General features: G+C 28.8%; 1 pseudogene; it reads left to right on the plus strand.

Moving 5' to 3' along the window:
* LOC110654301 (uncharacterized) overlaps positions 1–19768 on the plus strand; it is a 90235-nt pseudogene that overhangs the window by 66390 nt on the left and 4077 nt on the right.

Consider the following 19768-nt stretch of genomic DNA (forward strand, 5'->3'; position numbering starts at 1 on the left):
GTAGATTTGCGAAGGTCCAGTTTAGCTCATTTATTAAACAAGCCTAAAAATCAATCTTGAGCTCGGCTTATTTTCTAAACAAGTTGAATGAGCTTGAGTAACTTCCAAACAGCTTGGTTCATTTACACCTTTAATCGTAGGGTGAAGATAGAAAATAATTTAGAATGATTTTTCATAAAAAATAAACAAATGCATCGAGAATAATTATCAATAAAGATAACAAATAGTGAAATCCCAAAGTTGAAGTGATGAATGGACACAAATTGGACCTCATATGTCCAAATGAACAATGTCAAAAATGAATGCAACCCGGTTATTAACTTGCTTTGGAAAAGAAGAATGAGTTTGTTTTCAAAGCTAACATGACTCGCAATTTAAATAAGATAAGGTAGAAAGAGTACAAACTAGTGTCTAGATTTTGGAGATACTAGGATGATCGAAACGATTGTGAAGAAGATCAAGACAAATGATGAAAGCAAAGGCAATTAAAGATTTTGTTCTAGAGAGATAATATAGTCCTTTTGATTCATGTCCTATGCTAATCACCTTCCCCATACCTTTATCCTACACAATGATAGAATTAGTTATAAATGTGATAAAACAATTAAGCTGTTTGGTTAATTTGCAAATGGAGATTAAATTATATGGACACTTAGAAGCAAATATTACTAAAGTTAAGGAAACATAGGGGAGAGGAAATGCCTCCCTTGCCCATTCAATCATGGCTTTTGATCCATTGGCTAAAGTATCATTAGATTGAATGGGAGAAGAAATAGGGGTAGAAAAAAGATTTTTATTCTTAGGATATGATTAGAAGCACTAAAATTAAGGACTCATGGTTCAATGGATGAGGATTGGTTTAGACAATCCAAGATATTAGCAAATTGAGAAAATGAGAATAACTGCTAGCTAGGAAATTGATAGTGCAAGTATTATTCATATTGGACTTCAATCAAGGTGATAGAATGAGTTAATTAATGAACAAGATGACACATGATTGTATTTATAGAGATTGCTTTGTTAGTCACCTTTTTTTTTCTTTAATCAGATAGAAACAATATCTTGAATTTACAAGCCCAAGAAGTGTAAAAGCAATAGCAATAGAATTGGTTAAAAAAAAAAGGAGTGAGGAAGACTGAAATACCTAGAGAAAGACTTTAAAATGGTTGGGGATTCATGATACCTAGAGAATGAAATAAAAGAGGGCCAAAGGCTTCAATTCTTAGAGAAAATAGACTAAGATATGATTTTGTTAGATGAGAGGAGACAAATCTACAATAATCTAATATACCAAAACCTTTTGTTCTCTAAGACACCTAAGATAACAGGGGATTTAGTTGAAGGTCTGCCATTGGAAAGAGTTGTATAATCAAAGCAATGCGACTAGTGTTGATTCTAATGGAAAAGGATGTTTAACGACATCTCATTCCCATGCATGTGTATAGGAGTCCAGAACCTTGTGATAGTGTGTTATGGTCAGTGGGTGGCTTTCCAGCAGCAAGATTCTAGTGGAAAAGGCATTTGGTAGAGGATGGTGCTATGGATAAGTATCTCTTAAATAGCCCTTGATTGAAAAACATTAGTTTCATTTCTCAAAACAATGAAATAGGGGAGAAATAAATGTTAGGAGACGAGAATCTACAACTTTAATACCATTTAGAAAATGAAGTGGGAGACGTTATCGAAAGAGAATATAGGGAAGAATTGCTTAATTATTCTCTTAAGCCTTTGGGCATATATACTATTACATAAATTGAGAATGGTATATTACATATTTATGGTACACACATTTAGAGGCATAAACATAGCACACAATCACAAACCCAATTCACTCAATCATAGCTTAATCCCAACACTCAATCAATCGTTCACAATTAGCATTCTAAAGTAACCATCTTGGTGCAAGTATCTAAATAGTCCTGTCATGTTCAAAATATCTTTCTTACAACTCTGCTTTATTGGGGCAACACAGGTTTATGGACATTTTGTGAGCAATTAATGATTATCTATTCCTCTGGATGCATTTACTATTGTGCTCTATAATTTTATTAATTTCTTGCCTTCTGCCAAATTCACTACGTATTAAGCAAGATCTGAATCAATGACATTGGCATAGATAGAAATGTATTTTCTGTGATAAACTTACAAATATCAATCTTGACATAGAATTTTTGTTATGAATTATTTCAAAAGAGTTTTCTAGATTCACAATTTTTGGCAAAAGATCTATATGATGTAAGTTTTAAAGGAACTTGGATGCTTGACCCTAGTATCAAATGTGAAGAAGGTTGTTTTGTGTATGATAGTGGTTCTAAAAGTGATGTTTGGGTTCTAAAAAATGTTGAGTTATTACTCTATTCCTACCCATTTTCAGGGGAGGTGTGGCCTGGTTCTTGTGTTGTCCCTGACTTCACACAATCAAGGGTTCACTCTTGGTGGGCTAGTTTAGTTAAAGATTTCATTTCTGATGATGTTGATGGTATATGGAATGATATGAATGACCTAATTGTTTTTAAAGCGACTCTTATTGTCATTTTCTTAGTGCTTGCAATTTCTTTAGGAGTACTTAAACTTATTATTTGACTTTCATATAGAAACAAGGACAATGTCTGAAAGCAATATTCGTCGAGGTGATAATGAACTTGGGGGTTATCAGGAGAACTCGTGCTATCACAATGTATTCATCCTTTTCTTTTCCCTTATTTTCTTTTTTAACAGAATGATTTCTACTAATGGAATTTAAGAATAGTTCCATGTTGCGATTGTTTTTATTTGTACTTACTGTTGATAACCAAATAAATTTAGAACTTAAAGTTCTTATTTTTAGATATACGGCATGCTAATGGGAGGATCAAAATTTGAAGGCATGAAATTAGCTAATGAAAATAAGCGTTCCTTTGTTCTTACTAGAGCTGGATTTATTGGCAGTTAAAAGAATGCTGCAACATGGACAGCAGATAACGTTTCAAATTGGGAGCATTTGCACATGTCTATGTCCATGGTTCTTTAGTTGATGAGTAATTTATGAAGTTTGAGAAACTAGATATTGTATTTTGGGGCTAAAAGTCTTAGGAAAGTGTGGAAAACTGAATAAGCAAGAGGTCTAAAGTTTATGAATATCCTACATGAATGTCATTAGCAAAGTTTACCTAATCAATATGATGGAGATTACGCACCTTGCATCCTCTTTTCTATGGATTGTTGGAGTTTAAGGCTAGCAATCTTAGTTTTATGCATAATTGAACCATGGATTGATTTCAATTGCTTTAGGATGAAAAGGCTATCAAATGTGCAACAATGCAAAAAAGGTCAGAATAAATGGCTTTCATAAAGTTTTTGCATATGTTGAACCAAGGATATGATTGTATTAGGGCTTTGATTTTAAATGTTGTAGAACTTCATTTATAGAGACTTTACTTGTCTTTTATGTGTTTCTATTGTCGTATCAAATAATGGCTACTATTGAATTTTGAATGCTTCATTAAAGACCTTGATGCCCTAAATGATACTTGGAAAAAAGTTTCATGAACAAATGACACTTTGATGCCCACATCAATTTTAAGGAGTTGGGAGTTAAGGTTGAATTAGTGGAGATGAAAGAATGAAGAGTGTTTTTGATAAGGAAGACTTAGCTTACTTGTCATGTCCTGGTCTCCTTTTATCTCTGACTATAATCCCTACCTTGTCTATTGCTTTAAAAGCACTTTCAAATAGGTACAGTCTCTAGCAGAATAGGTACTACATTAGTTTATTATGGAAAGTTAACTAAACTCTATATATATCCTACATATAGTAGGATTCCCATTTAGGATGGATAACTAAATTGTAGAAACATAGTTATAGGGACTCCGAATATATGTGTGTGTGTGTGTGTGTGTGCACGTGCGCGTATGTGTATAAAATTCTCTTTGAAATTAATGAAATAATATTGCCATTCTACATGGCCGTGAGGAGACCTTGTTGTGTTCTTTAAACTTTCTCCTATAATCTCTATTCCTTGCAAAGGAAACCTTCCTAATTGGGTTTAAGCATTTGAACTCCCAATCAATATAGTGAGCTTGATAGTATATAACCAAGCTAAGAGCTTGGTTACATCTATTGGCTTTGAGGTCATGGCAAGTTTGACTTAACTATTTTTAAGCATCGTCTTTGACCACATTTCATCTGAAGATCGACCCAATATACCATTTTCCTCATGAATGGTGGCTCATATTTAGTTTTAAAGAACATCCATGTGCTTTGTTGGGTTGATTTATTGATGTTATAGCGTTTAGTGTCTTCAGTGTTGTATTGCCAATACTGCCTTTTGTAGACAAGCCAGGGAGCAGGAGATTCTTTGTTGACTAGGTTATAAGTTATAACACAAACGTGTATGTGCTTTGTTGACTTTATATCAATGCACATAATATGGGTTGGTTTATAAGGTTTTTTTTTTTATTTTTTATTTTTTATAAACTTATACTTATAGCTACGTGACATAAGGACCATTGTGCATTATAATGGTAAGAGCTTAAGTTTTCAATGGAATATTTGTGATTATAAGGACTTATAGTACTTCATGTAAGGAGTGTTGATGTGTTGCATATAAGAGAAAGGAGAAAGGCTGACAAATAGCTTATTCTAAGTTAATTATGGCAAGCATAGTTATAGTTATTTATGTTTTGTTATAAAACAAACTGTAAAATATACATCTAAAATTGTGAAGTGAGAATTCATTGATTGATTAATAGAGAATTCACCTCTATTCTTCTCTTTCTCCTCCTCTTTTTCCTACTTTCATCTCCCTTAATTCCTTAGGACTGATTTTCCATTCCTGACATGTTTCTAAAATTTCCTTTGGGGTCTTACTTTCTATTCCCATAATTGTAACCACCTCTTTTTTTTCCCCACTATTTCCAGACGTCAGGGCTAATCAAATCTCCAATCTTCATGCTACACGTTAGGGGTAATCAAATGAAAAAAGCCAGAATTGAAAGAATGAAATTGAAAAAAAAATGGTTAGATGAGCCAGTTTGATTAGATAATAGTCACAGTTTTTCATTTTAGGTTTTTGGTTATGGATTTCAATTTAAGAGTCCATTGATTAACCAGTGAAGAAGTGAGACAAACAGATCTATGTGATTGCAAAATACCAAATTAAAGTGGGAATTTCAGAGGACTATAATTCTACTAATTATGATGTATGATAGTATGGCAGAAATGAGGATGTCAAGATGAATGTGTGAAAAATACAATGATAGAGATAGTAAGGAATGAATTGATGTGCATGAAGGTAAAAGTGGCACAATAGGAAAAATGGATAAATTTCAACAATTGTCCCTGAACTTGTATAGTTGTAATGATACAGTCTTTCAACTTTAAAATGTAACATAAAACCCCCAAAACTTTCAAATTTTGTATAATAAAATCTCTTTGACTTTCAATTACTGATTGAACAAGTCTTGCATGGTGCTTAGTCAACATTTCTCTCTCATCTCTTATACAGAGTGTAAAATTATTCTCTCCACATGGAAAATTATTCTATCTACAGAGAGGAGACGGATTCAATTTACACATGGCTTGAGAGAGAAAAGAGAAATACTGACTAAGCTCCATGCTGGAACTGTCCAGGTCAGTGTCTAACTAAAAAATCGATAAAAGTTGATGAGGTTTTATGTTATATTTTTAAGTTTAAGGATTGTAATGTTATAACTAGATAAGTTCAGGTACAGTTGTCAAAATTTATCCTAGGAAAAACTAAGAGAATGGACTACCTAGGGATAAGTATAGGAAGTGAAGGGTTCCCAATACTAATACTTATAGGATTACAAATACTCTATATATACTTGTCTTATAGGTATTTTGAGGAGAATTTTTCTATGATTGACAATTGATTTGAGTATTAACAAAAAAGAGGAAACAAAAAAATAAAGAGAAATTACTATAAAGTATAAACCCCCTTGACATTATGTAGAATTTGCATTCACATTCTTGTTTTGGAAAGTGAATCAAGCAGTCCTCTTTAGTCCTTCGATTACATTTTAGTCCATCACTTTTTTACGCAAAAAAACTTCTTAGTCTCTTGCTATTCGATTTTTCAAGGATGAAAAAGTAATTTTATTTGAAAACTCAATGACTAAAATTTAATTCAAAATAAAATCTTAGGGATAAATTTTATAATATTTTAATTGAATGACAAATTTTTAAGAAATTTAAAAGAGGACTATTTAATTCAATTTTGAAAATGCAAGGACATAAGTTTGAATATTGGTAAAAGTCAGGAAGATCTTTTGTAATTTTCCCAAAAAAAAAAAAATTTATTAGCATTATAATGTATAGAAGAAATAAAGACTATATGTAAGAACCCTAGTGTAGGGTTTATCCTGATTAGGATGTACAAGATTCCATCTATTATGTACATTCAACCTTGGTAGTCTTGTGCACTTTAAACTGCCTAGTTATGGTTTTGCTCATGCTGGGGGCCTGGACCTCGTCCTCTAGTAATTTGTATAGCCAAAGGAAAGGCAAAATAACCCTCCTACTCTACTTCTGTGTGTGTGTGTGTGTGTGTGTGTGTGCAAGTGCATTAAGTTTTAAGGATAAAAAAAAAACCTTTTTACAAAAGCATCATTTTAGATATTATTAAAAAAAGTTATTTGAAAAAAATTATTCGAAAAAAGCTATTTTATTATTTTGATGCTCTTATGACGAACATGTCAAATAATTTTAAATCAATTTTAATGCTCTCTAACTAAATATTTAAGAAAATGTTTTTTCAATGGTAGCTCTAACAACAATGTTAAATAGACTCTATATATACTTGTCTTCTATGTATTTTGAATAGAATTTTTTTATATTTGAAAATTGAATTGAGTATTAATAAAATTGAGAATTTATTTCTCATTCCCCTTTGTTCAGTTAGCTCTATATCACCTAGTCAATAAAAAAAAAAAGGAACTAAAAAATAAAGGAAAAATCAGCATATACCCCCTTGGCATTATGTAAAATTTACATTCATTTTTTTTTTTTTTTGGGAAAGTGAATAAGTTGTCCATTTTATTCCTTCCATTATATTTTAGTCCCTCAGTTAAATAACTTTTTAGTTCCTCATATTCAATTTTTTTAGGGAAGAAAATGTAATTTTATTTGAAAACTCAAGGACTAAAATGTGATTCAAAATAAAATCTTAGGGACTAAAGTATATGATATTTTAAGTGAAAGACTAAAGTGTTATGAAATTAAAACATTGAGGACTATTTAATTCAATTTTAAAGAAACAAAGACATGAGTGTGAATATTGATAGATGTCAAGGATATTTTAGTAATTTTTCCAAAAATAAAATATTTATTGGCATTTGACTGTACAGTAGAAATAGAAATTATATGTAAGAACCCTTGCGTAGGGTTATATATTATGGATTGATTAGGATGTACAAGATTCCAGCTAGTATGTCCATTCAACCTTGGTAGTCTTGTGCACGTTGGACTGCCTAGTTGTAGTTTTACTCATGTTGGGGGCCTGAACCTCATCCTCTAGTAATTTGTATGGTAGAAAGAAAGGAAACATAATATTTCTACTCTAGTTCTCTCTCTCTCTCTCTCTCTCTCTTTGTGCAAGTGCATGATTCTGTGTTGTTAAGCTAGCAAAGTGATGTCTGAACTATTTCTTAATTACAGAGCAAGCGAAAGGTGTATTATTTGAAGATGATGGTGATGGATATGAATTCACCAAGGGCGGATATCTAATTATACGTTATGTTGCTGAACTTCAATATTCAATTGTTACTATTTTCTGAAACAGAAGGGTCTTGGAAGAGGGCCAAAAGATGTCTGCGCGTGCAATTATTGCTTGGTAGAGGTGCAATGGTAACATCTTTTTTACTCGAGGAACATTTGCTTAGAGTTAGCATGGCCTATGATCTGCCATTGAAATATTTTGCAAAACTTATTTAATATGTTCAAAAGGTTGATTCATGGGGCATGGATGGAGATATTGTGCAAATTATAATGCCTATAGAAAATGATGTTTCTAAGTCAGTAGCAACAAGTAAGCAACAATATAGGGGTCGTTTAGGTAAATATTTCTTTTTTGGAGCTGTTAGCTAGTTAGCCTGCCCCTCATCCTCCTTTGCCATCTCTTAGTTTGATCTATTTTAATATTACTATAGCTTTCTTTATTGACAATGTTTTGATGCATTAAATCGATGGCATAACTATCTTCTTCCAATAATTATGTATGCTAAATATTTGGAGTGAAGTGATCATTCTTTTTGCTGTATTCTTTCATTATATTTCAATTGTCCAACTCCAAGTTCTATCTTAGTTCCAGCATAATTTAATTTATTTTTTGTTTCTTAAGTTGCCATGATATTATGATGAATAGATATGTTCTAACACTTCAAATTATTCCTGTTCTTATTGTTCCTTCTTCCCCTTCTTTTATCCCCTAGTTCTTTTGGTAATAAGATTTAGATTTTGCTATGGCTATATACTGTATTGTTGGCTTTGGCTTGAGATAGAATCTTTTATGGGCTTTTGTGTTTGATGGATTTGGGAGTTGAATTTATAGGATTTATCAGGTTTCTATAGTTAAATGCTGTTAAGAAAGGTGGAAATTTAGTGCTTATCCTATATTACAAATCAACTAGGAAGTTAATAGCTAAATGTAAAGCTTAAATTAAGTTTTCTAATTCTCTACATTTTTATTAAGACAAAAATGGAAAATTTGGAAGTGTGGAGACTAAAAGTAATATCTTGTAAATTTGAAAAAAAATTTGTTATCTAATAAATGATTTTTATATGTGGATGAATATGCCTCAGAAATAATGTGTATTAACAGCTCCACCAGCACAATTTTACCTGTTATTTCTAGACCTTTAGGAGTCCTCTCTTCATTTATGTTATACTTGTTTCTCTTATTAAAGAGGCAACTGTATAAAAAAAAAAAAATCAATTGTCACTCTTACTTCTCTTTTTATAGGACAATTAGTAAGTCAATTTCTTTCGTAAATAAATTTACTAGTGAGTCCTGAAATTTAAGTATTTCCATGTATCAATTGTGAACCTTTTAATTAATATCATATTGTTTGCTCATTGTTCAATGCAGAAAGTTCTAAGCTAGATGTTGAAGACGTTTCGAGACCAAGGGGAGGAGAACTTTCTAAAATCCCTATTGAACTAAAAAGTGGTGATTGGATTATTAAAATAGTTGCTTGGATTGGGGGTAGAATTATTTCCATGGAGCACCTTCCTTCAGGTAATGATCATATTTTAGTGAAAGCATTCCTTTTAATACTAAGGCTGGGACCTCCATTTTTCATTTCCCTTCCCAACACCACCCCTTCGCCCCGCCACCCCACCTTTCTCCTAAAAACTAATGATAATGATATTGATATTGATGATGATAATAAGAGGAAAAAGTTGAAGCATTTTGGGATATTTGAACAAAAGTTCACCTTATATGATCCTCATTCATTGTATGCATTTGAGATTACATTATGCACTTTTTGTATGCCGTTATGGCCTATAAAGTGGGGTTTGAGGAGGTTGAATTTGGTGAATTCTATTCCTACCATTCACCACCTTTATTAAATAACTACTTTCAAAACTTAAACCCGAAATTTGGGTCTTGAATGTATAACTTTTACCGTAGCATCAATCAATAGACCTGATAAAATGTTTACATTAAAAAGAAAAAAGGTTGATTCACATTGTAAGGGGAACTTCATAATAGACGTGAGGAACTAGAGTGTGAAATTTTTTTTGTCCCCTCCCCTTTTTATTGTTGGTTTGGGGAAAGAATTTGATTTGTTGATGTGCTAGGAAAATTGACATTCCTACTTCTAATTCTTAAATCTGAATAATCTACAAATATCATAAACTAAGAGACACTCTTTGGAATGTGCTTTGGCAACTCATCCACAAGAAAAACAAAATGCTATGGGGATTTGGCTAAAGGCTAATCCAAGATAAACCCGTCTAATCAGACATTAGTGGCTAGACCCTCATATATATATATATATATATATATGCTACAAGCACATGTATCTAAGTATTTAATAAACACTCCTCTTTCATTCCAAAATTCACCAAATTATATTTTGGAACCTCTTCATATGCCTAGACTAATAAATTCCATAAGAAGGTGGAAGGTTTCTCTTTCTTTCTTGGATAAATTTCAATAACTATCCCTGAATTTATATAGTTATAACACTACAGTTCTTTAACTTTAAAATGTAATATAAAACTCCGTAAACTTTCAAATTTTGTACAGTAAAATTTCTCTAACTTTCAATTACTGATTTTTCAGTTAGAAATTGATGTAAATAGCTCCCACATGGTACTTAGTCAATATTTCTCTCTCATCTCTTATGCAAAGTGTAAAATTATTCTCTTTATACATTAAAAATTATTCTGTCTTGAGAGAGAAAAGAAAATTACTGACTAAGCTCTATGCTGGAACTGTCTAGGTCAGCGTCTAACTGAAAAATTGATAATTAGAGGTTAGAGGGATTTTACTGTGCAAAATTTGAAAGTTGATGGGTTTTTATGTTACATTTTTAAGTTGAGGGACTGTAATATTACAACTAGATAAGTTCAGGGATAGTTATCAAAATTTATCCTTTCTTTCTTTTGCCCCAACACCCCCCCCGCCCCCCCCCCCCCCCCCCTATTTTGAAATTTCAACTTTCTTATTCAAAAAGGGATAAATTATAAATTAGTCATTGAGTTATGTCAACAGCTACATACTAGTCTCGAATAAATTTTGACAACTGTCCCTGAACTTATCTAGTTGTAACATTATAGTCCCTCAACTTAAAAATGTAATATAAAACCCCATTAATTTTCAAATTTTGTACAGTAAAATCCTTCTAACATCCAATTATCAGTTTTTCAGTTAGACGCTGACCTGGACAGCTTCAGCACGGAGCTTAGTCAGTAATTCTCTTTTCTCTCTCAAGCCATGTGTAAATTAAATCATTTTTCTCTTTATAGACAGAATAATTTTTTATGCGTAAAGAAAATAATTTTACACTTTGCATAAGAGAGGAGAGAGAAATGTTAAATAAGTGCCATATGATAGTTATTCACATCAGTTTCTAACCGAAAAATCAGTAATTGAAAGTCAGAAGAATTTTACTGTATAAAATTTAAAAGTTTAGGGGGTTTTATGTTACATTTCAAAGTTAAAGGACTATAGTATTACAATTATATAAGTTCAGGGACAGTTATTGAAATTTATTTTACTAGTCCCTGTATTTTTTATGAAAAAAAATTTAGTTCCTAAAGTTTAATTCTATTAATAGATTAGTCCCTACCATCCAAATTGACCTTCAATTTTGTTATATTCTTTTCAATTTGAAATAATTTAGTTACTAAAGTTTTGTTTTATTAACAAAACAATCTCTGCATCAAAATTTTATATTTAATTAATTATTTATTTTATATTTAAATAATTACATATTTTACAAAAAAATAAATATTTTTTATAATTATAATTATTTAAACATGAAATACTAAAAAATATTTAATTAGATAATAATATGCTTTTTCAAATAGTAAAGAATAGATAATAACAAATAATATGTTTTATTAAATTCTTTTTTTTTATATTACATCCTATAATTAAAAAATATTTTATTTTATAGTAATATTTTTCAATAAATAATTATAAAAATTCTTTTAACATGATTTTCAAGAAAAATATGGTACAAAAAAGTTTATTTTTATATAATCTAATATAATTTGACAATACATAATCATACATAAATCATTTACAGTTATAGTTTATTTATAACTTGTAAGTATTTTCAAAAATTATATCTTAAAATAAATTTTAATTTAACTTAGTTGTTTGAAAAATTAAATTATATCATAATCTATATGAAATTTAAAATGTAAAATTCAAAAATAAACTTTCTTTTATAATTTTTTAAGAATTAATTTAAAATTTGGATGCATAATTAGAAAAAATATTTAAATACTTAATAAAATATATAACTTTTTAAATATAAAATAAATAATTACTTAAATATAAAATTTGATTTTAGGAACTATTTTGTTAATGAAACAAAACTTTATGGACTAAATTATTTCAAATTGGGACAATTTGGATGGTAGGGACTAATCTATTAATGGAATCGAATCTAAGGGGCTAAATTGTTTCTCATAAAAAATACACTGACTAATTTGTATTTTTGAAATATCTTAGGAACCAATTTGTAATTTACCCTTACTAAAAGTGCTTCAGTAGCCGATATTCTTGGCAAAAAATCAAATGGGTTGGGAGATATTGTGTTTTGTTTTTTCACCATTGTGTTAAGATCCCTGAAGTTTTCTATGTGACCAGTATATTGTTGTTAATAGCGCTTGATAGCAAATATTGGAGTTTATAGTGCTTGGTAAAAAATTATCTACATGGGCATCTGAACAATTAGCCAAAGTTTGTACCTGTTACATGGCATTGAGTGTTGCAAACAGTTAGCGTCAAGGGAAGTGTATATTGAGTTGTCGGGTTCACACTGCTAAATAGACATGGGTGTGTGCTGACGATTTTTCATAAATATATGGAGTTCAATAGAGGCACAAATTATAATTGTATCCTTCTTTTTATATGAGATTATACATTTGGTTATTCTTCTTATTTTCATGGCAATCAATCAATGGTATTATATTCCAATCCATTTAGAAGTCTTCACGAGTTTTGAGAATGATAAAACTAAGAATTTCCTATCTTAATATTATTTAATGATACATTACTTGATGAGGTATTTGATTCCTTTTCTGTTGGTGATGACAATAGGAACACAGTGGCTTCATAGCTGGATTGAGATTGATGGATATGAAGAATATAGTGCCACTGAGTATTGGTTAGCAGGATGCTCTGAGGAATATAAGGTCATTGAGTAAGTCTCTATGAAATCAGTCCAACTTTTATTTCTGTTTTCCAATACAAACCTGATTTTAAAGTACATTTTCTTCTTCTATACTTATTGTCACATAATGAAATGGCTATCCATTTGATAATATGTGATAAGGTGAAGCATGTGAGATAATCACTCGGGAAAATCATGATATGCTGTTCTACCAGGTTAATATTTTTAGTATGGTGGCATACACAACAAGAAGCCAAAGGAAAAATAAAATTAAGCAATCAAGAAGCTTAGAATTATGGTTGGAGTTTTAAATAACAAAGTTAGAAATGGTTTCGGAATTGGAAAGCACACATTGGAATCTGTTTGAATAAGTCTAAAATGGACCAAATCAGCTACTAATTTCGTGAATTTTTTAAAAACCATAAACAAGATGACATATATGAATTTAAAATACTAGTGTAAAATTGTTGTGAATTGGTGACGTGTATGCTTCTCATTGCACATTATTTCCTTCTTCCTTTGAAATTGTTATCCCGTCCTACATTCTCCTCTTTCCCCTTGCGAGTTTATCAAACTAAACACAGCTTTGAACAGCGAAGGACAAGGATCTTAGGAATCTATTATATCCAGAAAGGGTCAGAATCCTATAGAGTTTTCTAATAGTTGTCCATGGCTCCATGCATGAAAATAATTACAATAGTTCTCAATTGCTTCTGCTTTATGTCATGTATTTGCTACACACTAGAAAAAATTTTCTTATAGGCGGGATTTTCAGCATGCAAGAGAGGATGAATCTCTGATATTAGAAGGTGATATTGGTTGGGGATTGGTTCTTCAACGGCAAATATCAATTCGACATTGACTCCAGCATTATAGCCCAGAAAGTAGGAGCCGATTCTGGTGGATTTTCCAGGTTAGATTCAAAGATTCTTTTTTAATGATTTTGTTCATGATATCTGACTGCATTAGTAATTCTTTAACAGTTTGTATCTAACAACTGTAAAATCCCTTTCATTTTACCTTCTGTGCAACCTATCAACAACACTTGCAAATGAATCAAGCTAGTTGGGAGATAGGATGCCAAAATAATGAATTTACTCTGCATTGTAATCAAATATCCATTGAATTCTTTGCTTAATGCTGAGCTCACCATGTTTCTCATATTTATACATAGATTCTATAGGATAGCAGCATTATGTATCTGTGCCACGGTTGATCCCATATATAGACATCTATTTGATTTTACTTGAATGTATAATGCATAGGTACTTATAACAAAAAGAGTAAGCATGTAAAAGAGTCTGACATACCTCATTTTGCTTCTGTATGTTACACTTTATTGTTTAATAAATCTTTTTTTTTTTCAAAATTTTGACCTTTTCATCCTCTTCAATTGTGGAATAATATTTGAAAAAATAGAAATATTGTTTTCATAGTTAAGTCTTAAAAGGTTTTTTTTTTTTTAGCAAAAATTTTAATAGTCAAGTCCTTTTATTTCTAAAATTGCTCATTACTAGTCTTATTTTTGCTTACATTATAAGGGTAGAGAGAGAGAGAGAAAGAGAGGGGGGTAAATTCTGTAAATTTAGGGTGATTATGAGGGTTATAATATTTTTTTAAGTGTCTCTAATGACTAATATGGACAAAATAATGAAAACAAAGTGCAGGGACTGGCTCATCTTAAGTTCCAAACTAAAGGGACGAAATAATAATTTATCAAAAATTGAATTGCAAATATTAAGAGATTTTTGGTTATATTCTCTTTATTGTAACATGATGAATTCAAATGGAATAAGGGGAAAAAAGAAGTTTTAAAAAAATAAGAGTTTAACTATCTATAATTTAAGGATTTGCAGTGCTTGCAATCTTTTGTTATTAACCAAGCTCAATAATAATCATTTGATACCTGATATGACATTCCAAGTGATTCTAAGAGATGAAATAGATTTTGCAAACGTAACAGCATCCAAGTGTTATTCAATGGCATTTATTATTTTAATGTGCTATCAAGTTGATGAGGACGTTGGCAAATGATAAAATATGAGTTTCTTGGTGTTTATTTTGCAAATAAATTCTTGCAAGTCAGGTCACAATGCATTTTATTGTCTTTACAAATTGGTAATTGTTCACATTAGAAAGTTGATCATAACATTTCATTTTTGTGTATTTGTTTGTTTAAGTCATCTTTAGTTTTCTTCTTTCTTGGTGTTTCTCTTGTATGCTAGGTTTTTTCCTCTTTCTTTTGATCACAGGGAAAAAAAAATAATGATGCCTTATTGTTTGCTGTTGCTGTTAATTTTGTGATTTAGGTTGGTTTTGCTTGAGAGTACATTCAAACTTTACCCTCTTACATTCCATGGAAACTCTTGTCTTATTCACTTCTATTGATAGATCAAAGCATGAAATTCGACTTCTAGGGATCAATTTTATGAATGGAATCATTTGCCGAATGGTAGTTTGTTTTCCTTCTACATTTTACGAATTCTTTTTTTTTTTTTTGAGTGAAAGTATGTGCAAAACAAAAGAAAACTTAGACTAAAAAAAGATGAACAAGATGGTCAAAAACAATATTTGTGTTAATTAACCACTCTTTGCTGGATGATGAATGGGCTCTAAATAGATTTCGTAACATGTCTTAACCTTTTAGGAGTTCTAATTTAGTCATAAATTTGCTTATAAAACTAGTCAGCCCATGTTAAATGCTTCTATCCCTGATTTTGCATGTTAAAAATTTATCATCTTTTGACCTTAGAGCTATACTCGAGAAAGAAACTCTTTTAGTTTGGGTTAATATGAGAACGCATTTCTTATACATTTTAGTGAGAGCTTGAAAACATAAGTTACGATGTCTTATTATCATAATTTGAAGTATTTGTTGTGCATTGTTTCTTTTTGCTCATTTTTTAAGGACCTTTTACTTAGGGACAGATTCTGAATAAATGAATGGTAAGGGATAGGGATGGCATTGAGTTGGGTTTTGAGCATAGCAGACTGAATCCTAATACGATGGATTTGAGTATTATATAATCAAGTTTGGGATGGGTTCAGATTTGAAAAATAATGCCTGTTACGGGTTCCAGTTGGATTTGAGTTTTATATATTAGGTACCCGTTATTCGAATTTATTTATATAAATACTTAATTAAATATAAAATATGTTTTTTTAATAATATTTATAATTTTTATATATTTTATTTTATATAAAATAGAATTTAAACTATTTATGAAATTATTAAAATTTTAAAATATAAATTATTAATAAAAATAATTTTTTTATGTAGATTATTAATTAAAATAGATAAAATTAAATGGGTTCAGGTATTTTTTAAATAATAATAATAATCAGGTTTGGGACTAATAAAAATAAAGGATGTGAAAAACTTTATTTTAAGCTTTCAAATCTAAATTTGAATATTCAAATGTTTATTAAAATTCTTTTAAAAACTATAAATATTTTATTCACATCAAACAATAATTATTATGAAGGACATCACATAATCAAATCTAATTAAATGAATGAAATATAAATATTTGTCTATGCAAAAATAGTTATTATTATAAAACTACCAATTTTACTTTTATTTTTAGATGGTAACCATAATGAAAATTATTTTAATAAGATAAAAAAATAATAATAATAACATTTTTTTCCGTCTTCATTAGAGGGAGTGGAAATCAAATTAAAAAGAAAAAGTAGGGACACATCTATATAACGAGAAATTTCCAAAACTTGAGGAGGAGTTGGGTTAAAAAAAAAAGGAAAAATAGAGGCTATATCAAAAAAAATATTGAAAATCTTAGGGGGCCAAATTGGAAAATGAAATAACACATGGATAAATTTTAACAACCGTTCCTGAACTTAACTAGTATAACATTATAGTTCTTCAACTTAAAAATGTAACATAAAATCCCTTCAACTTTCAAATTTTGCACAATAAAATCTCTCTAACCTCTAATTGTCGATTTTTCAGTTAGACGCTGACCTGAACAGTTCTAGCGTGGAGCTTAATCAATATTTCTCTTTTCTCTCTCAAGTTATGTGTAAATTGAATCCTTTTTCTCGCTGTAAACTAAATGATTTTTCAAGTGCAGAGAGAATAATTTTATAATTTGAATAAGAGAGGAGAGAGAAATGCTGACTAAGAGCCATACAGGAGCTGTTCACATCAGTTTTCAACTGAAAACTCGGTAATTGAAAGTTAGAGGGATTTTATCGTGCAAAATTTCAGTAATTGAAAGTTAGAGGGATTTTACTGTGCAAAATTTGAAAGTTTATGGGGTTTTATATTACGTTTTAAATTTTAAGGACTGTAGTATTACAACCATATAAGTAATTTATCCCCTTGTCTGTTGATATTGTAGGGTTAATGCCTTCATTTTTTTTTTTTGGGTCCTTCTCTTCTTTTTCTTCTTGAAAGTTAGATGCCTTAAAATAATATTCAATTCTTTTGTTTGAGAGGCCTTGTAGAATTACATCCATGATCATGAGATAATCTTGAAATATTATATACATGTTAATTTGATCTTGGTTTTTCATTTTTAGGAGAATGGATGCTTGTTGATAAATGTTTTGGTATTGGGTTAGTCAATCAATTTAACATCAATGAGGTCTACAAGTGTTTCGTCCATTGGGAAACAAGAACAATTTTAGAGCTATAGTATGAAGATAGACCTGTTTCAAGGCAATCTCCTCTCATAATTTCCCACCAGTATGAAGTAACAGTAACCTCTTAGTTTTTTGTATTATCAATTGTACTTATAAAACTTCTATCAGAATAAGTGTGTGCTATAACACTTTGCAACTTGGAATTCTATTGTGCAATCAAAAATTACTAAGTATGCGTGTGGAACTATTGTGGATTACCCAAAGAGATTGTATTACCTACAAATAATTGGCTTTGTAGCATGTTTCTTTTTTCCCTACTAATCTTTAATTTACTAATATTTAATATAAAATTATTTATTCCTATTCTAAATCTGCTCCCATTAATTTCTGGGTAACCATAACTACTGGTACTCTGTAGGAAGAAGAAGGCATATTTGTTATCATATATATATATATACACACATGATTTAATTTTTTTATTTAATTTTGATATAATATTATCATAGTGTTAAAAATGTTTTAATTATTTAAATTAAAATATAAATTTTAATATTATTTTAATTAATTATATAGATAAAAATATTTATTTATTTAAAATTATTATATTTTTGTTAGATTATATTTTTAATGATAACATAATTATAAACTTAAATAAAATAAAATAAAACTTTTAAAAATATAAATAGATGAAGATATTTAAATATTAAAACAAATTAATAGGAAATACAAATTATTTCATTGAATTAAATTTATTTAAATTTTGTTATTTTATTTTTGTAAATTGATTTGCCTATATTATATTTGTTATAATTTAAAATAAAATTAATTTATATAATGAGATTGCAAAGTTAGATTAATATGAAAGAAAATTATTTTGTAAAATAAAAAAATAGGATAATTTTTAAAATGTATTTTTGTAGCTTAGTTATTATCATTATGCAATTTTTATTTTCATTATATTAATATTTCGAAATTTTATATTGTGATGTTATTTAATATAAATAATTTTAAAACTTATGTAATATATTATTTAATATATTTACTAAGTATTTTTATTTTTAAAATTATATATTATATTATGTATGTTATAAACGCATCAATTATATATTAAAATATAAATATAAATTTAATCTAATTAATTCATATTAATTATATAATTAATGCTATTAAATAGCTAATTTTCTTTTTCTTTTCCTTTTTATATCTCTCTCATTTTTATCATTTTGAGAATCTAAAACATATAATAATTTAAAATTAATATTGAGGGGTGTTTATCTTTTCACATAAATATGTTTTAAAATATAATTAGGATTTCTTATAATCTTATGGTCAAAATCAACAACCTAACTAAGATTGCCATGGTAATTTGAATCAAAACCAATGTAAAAGGCTCATCAATAAATTGCACGATGAAAAATAAAAATACGGAAATGTCCACATATTTAATTAACATGTTAATGAATGGTAAATTTATTTATAATGTATTTTTATCAACTTTGGTATGACTACGCGTTGGGTGTGGGAATCAATCCCTCTGTACTTATTCCATAGAAAATTGGGATAGAGCAAACTTTCTAACTAAAATTTTTCTTTTTATTTTAATTTATAATTATATAATATAAATTTATTTATTAAAAATATAAATTATAAGTTAGGAATGTAAATTTTACTCATAAATACCTTAATACATAAAAAAAATTAATTTTAATGAAAAATAATAATATACTACTATGGAATAGGTTACAAGAATTCAAGGTAAAGATATTTTCCTTTTCGCCGCTATCTTGCACAGTATCAAAGTCGTAAAAAATTAATCAAGTTAAATTTAAAAATAATTATCATTCTATTTTAACTCTATTAATGAGAATCAATGCTAAAAAATATTGAATAATTAAGATTTTTTAAAAAATTAAAAATTAGATATATAAATTATTAAAATGCAATTAAATAGTAGCGATTAATATTAAGCATTAAAGTAAAAACTATGCAATCAATTTTAATTAATTTAATATTAAGATTTAATTATTTTTCAGCAGTACAAAGTATAATAAATTAGTGGTAGAAAAAGTAAAAAAAAATTGTAAAATAATGCATTTTCTTAATATCAAGAAGTTGATATTTAATTTTTCTTTTAATTGTGAGATTCACATGTATGGATTTATAATTTTCTTTTATAAAATAATATTTTAATTATAAGAATTTCAATTTTGATTATGGAATAAATTTATAACTAAATTCTAAAATAAAGATAAATTATTAAAATTAAAATATTTAAATATAATTAAAAAATTCATATAAATTTATTTATT

This window comes from Hevea brasiliensis, chromosome 5 (assembly GCF_030052815.1).
Source record: "Hevea brasiliensis isolate MT/VB/25A 57/8 chromosome 5, ASM3005281v1, whole genome shotgun sequence".
Lineage (NCBI taxonomy): Eukaryota > Viridiplantae > Streptophyta > Magnoliopsida > Malpighiales > Euphorbiaceae > Hevea > Hevea brasiliensis.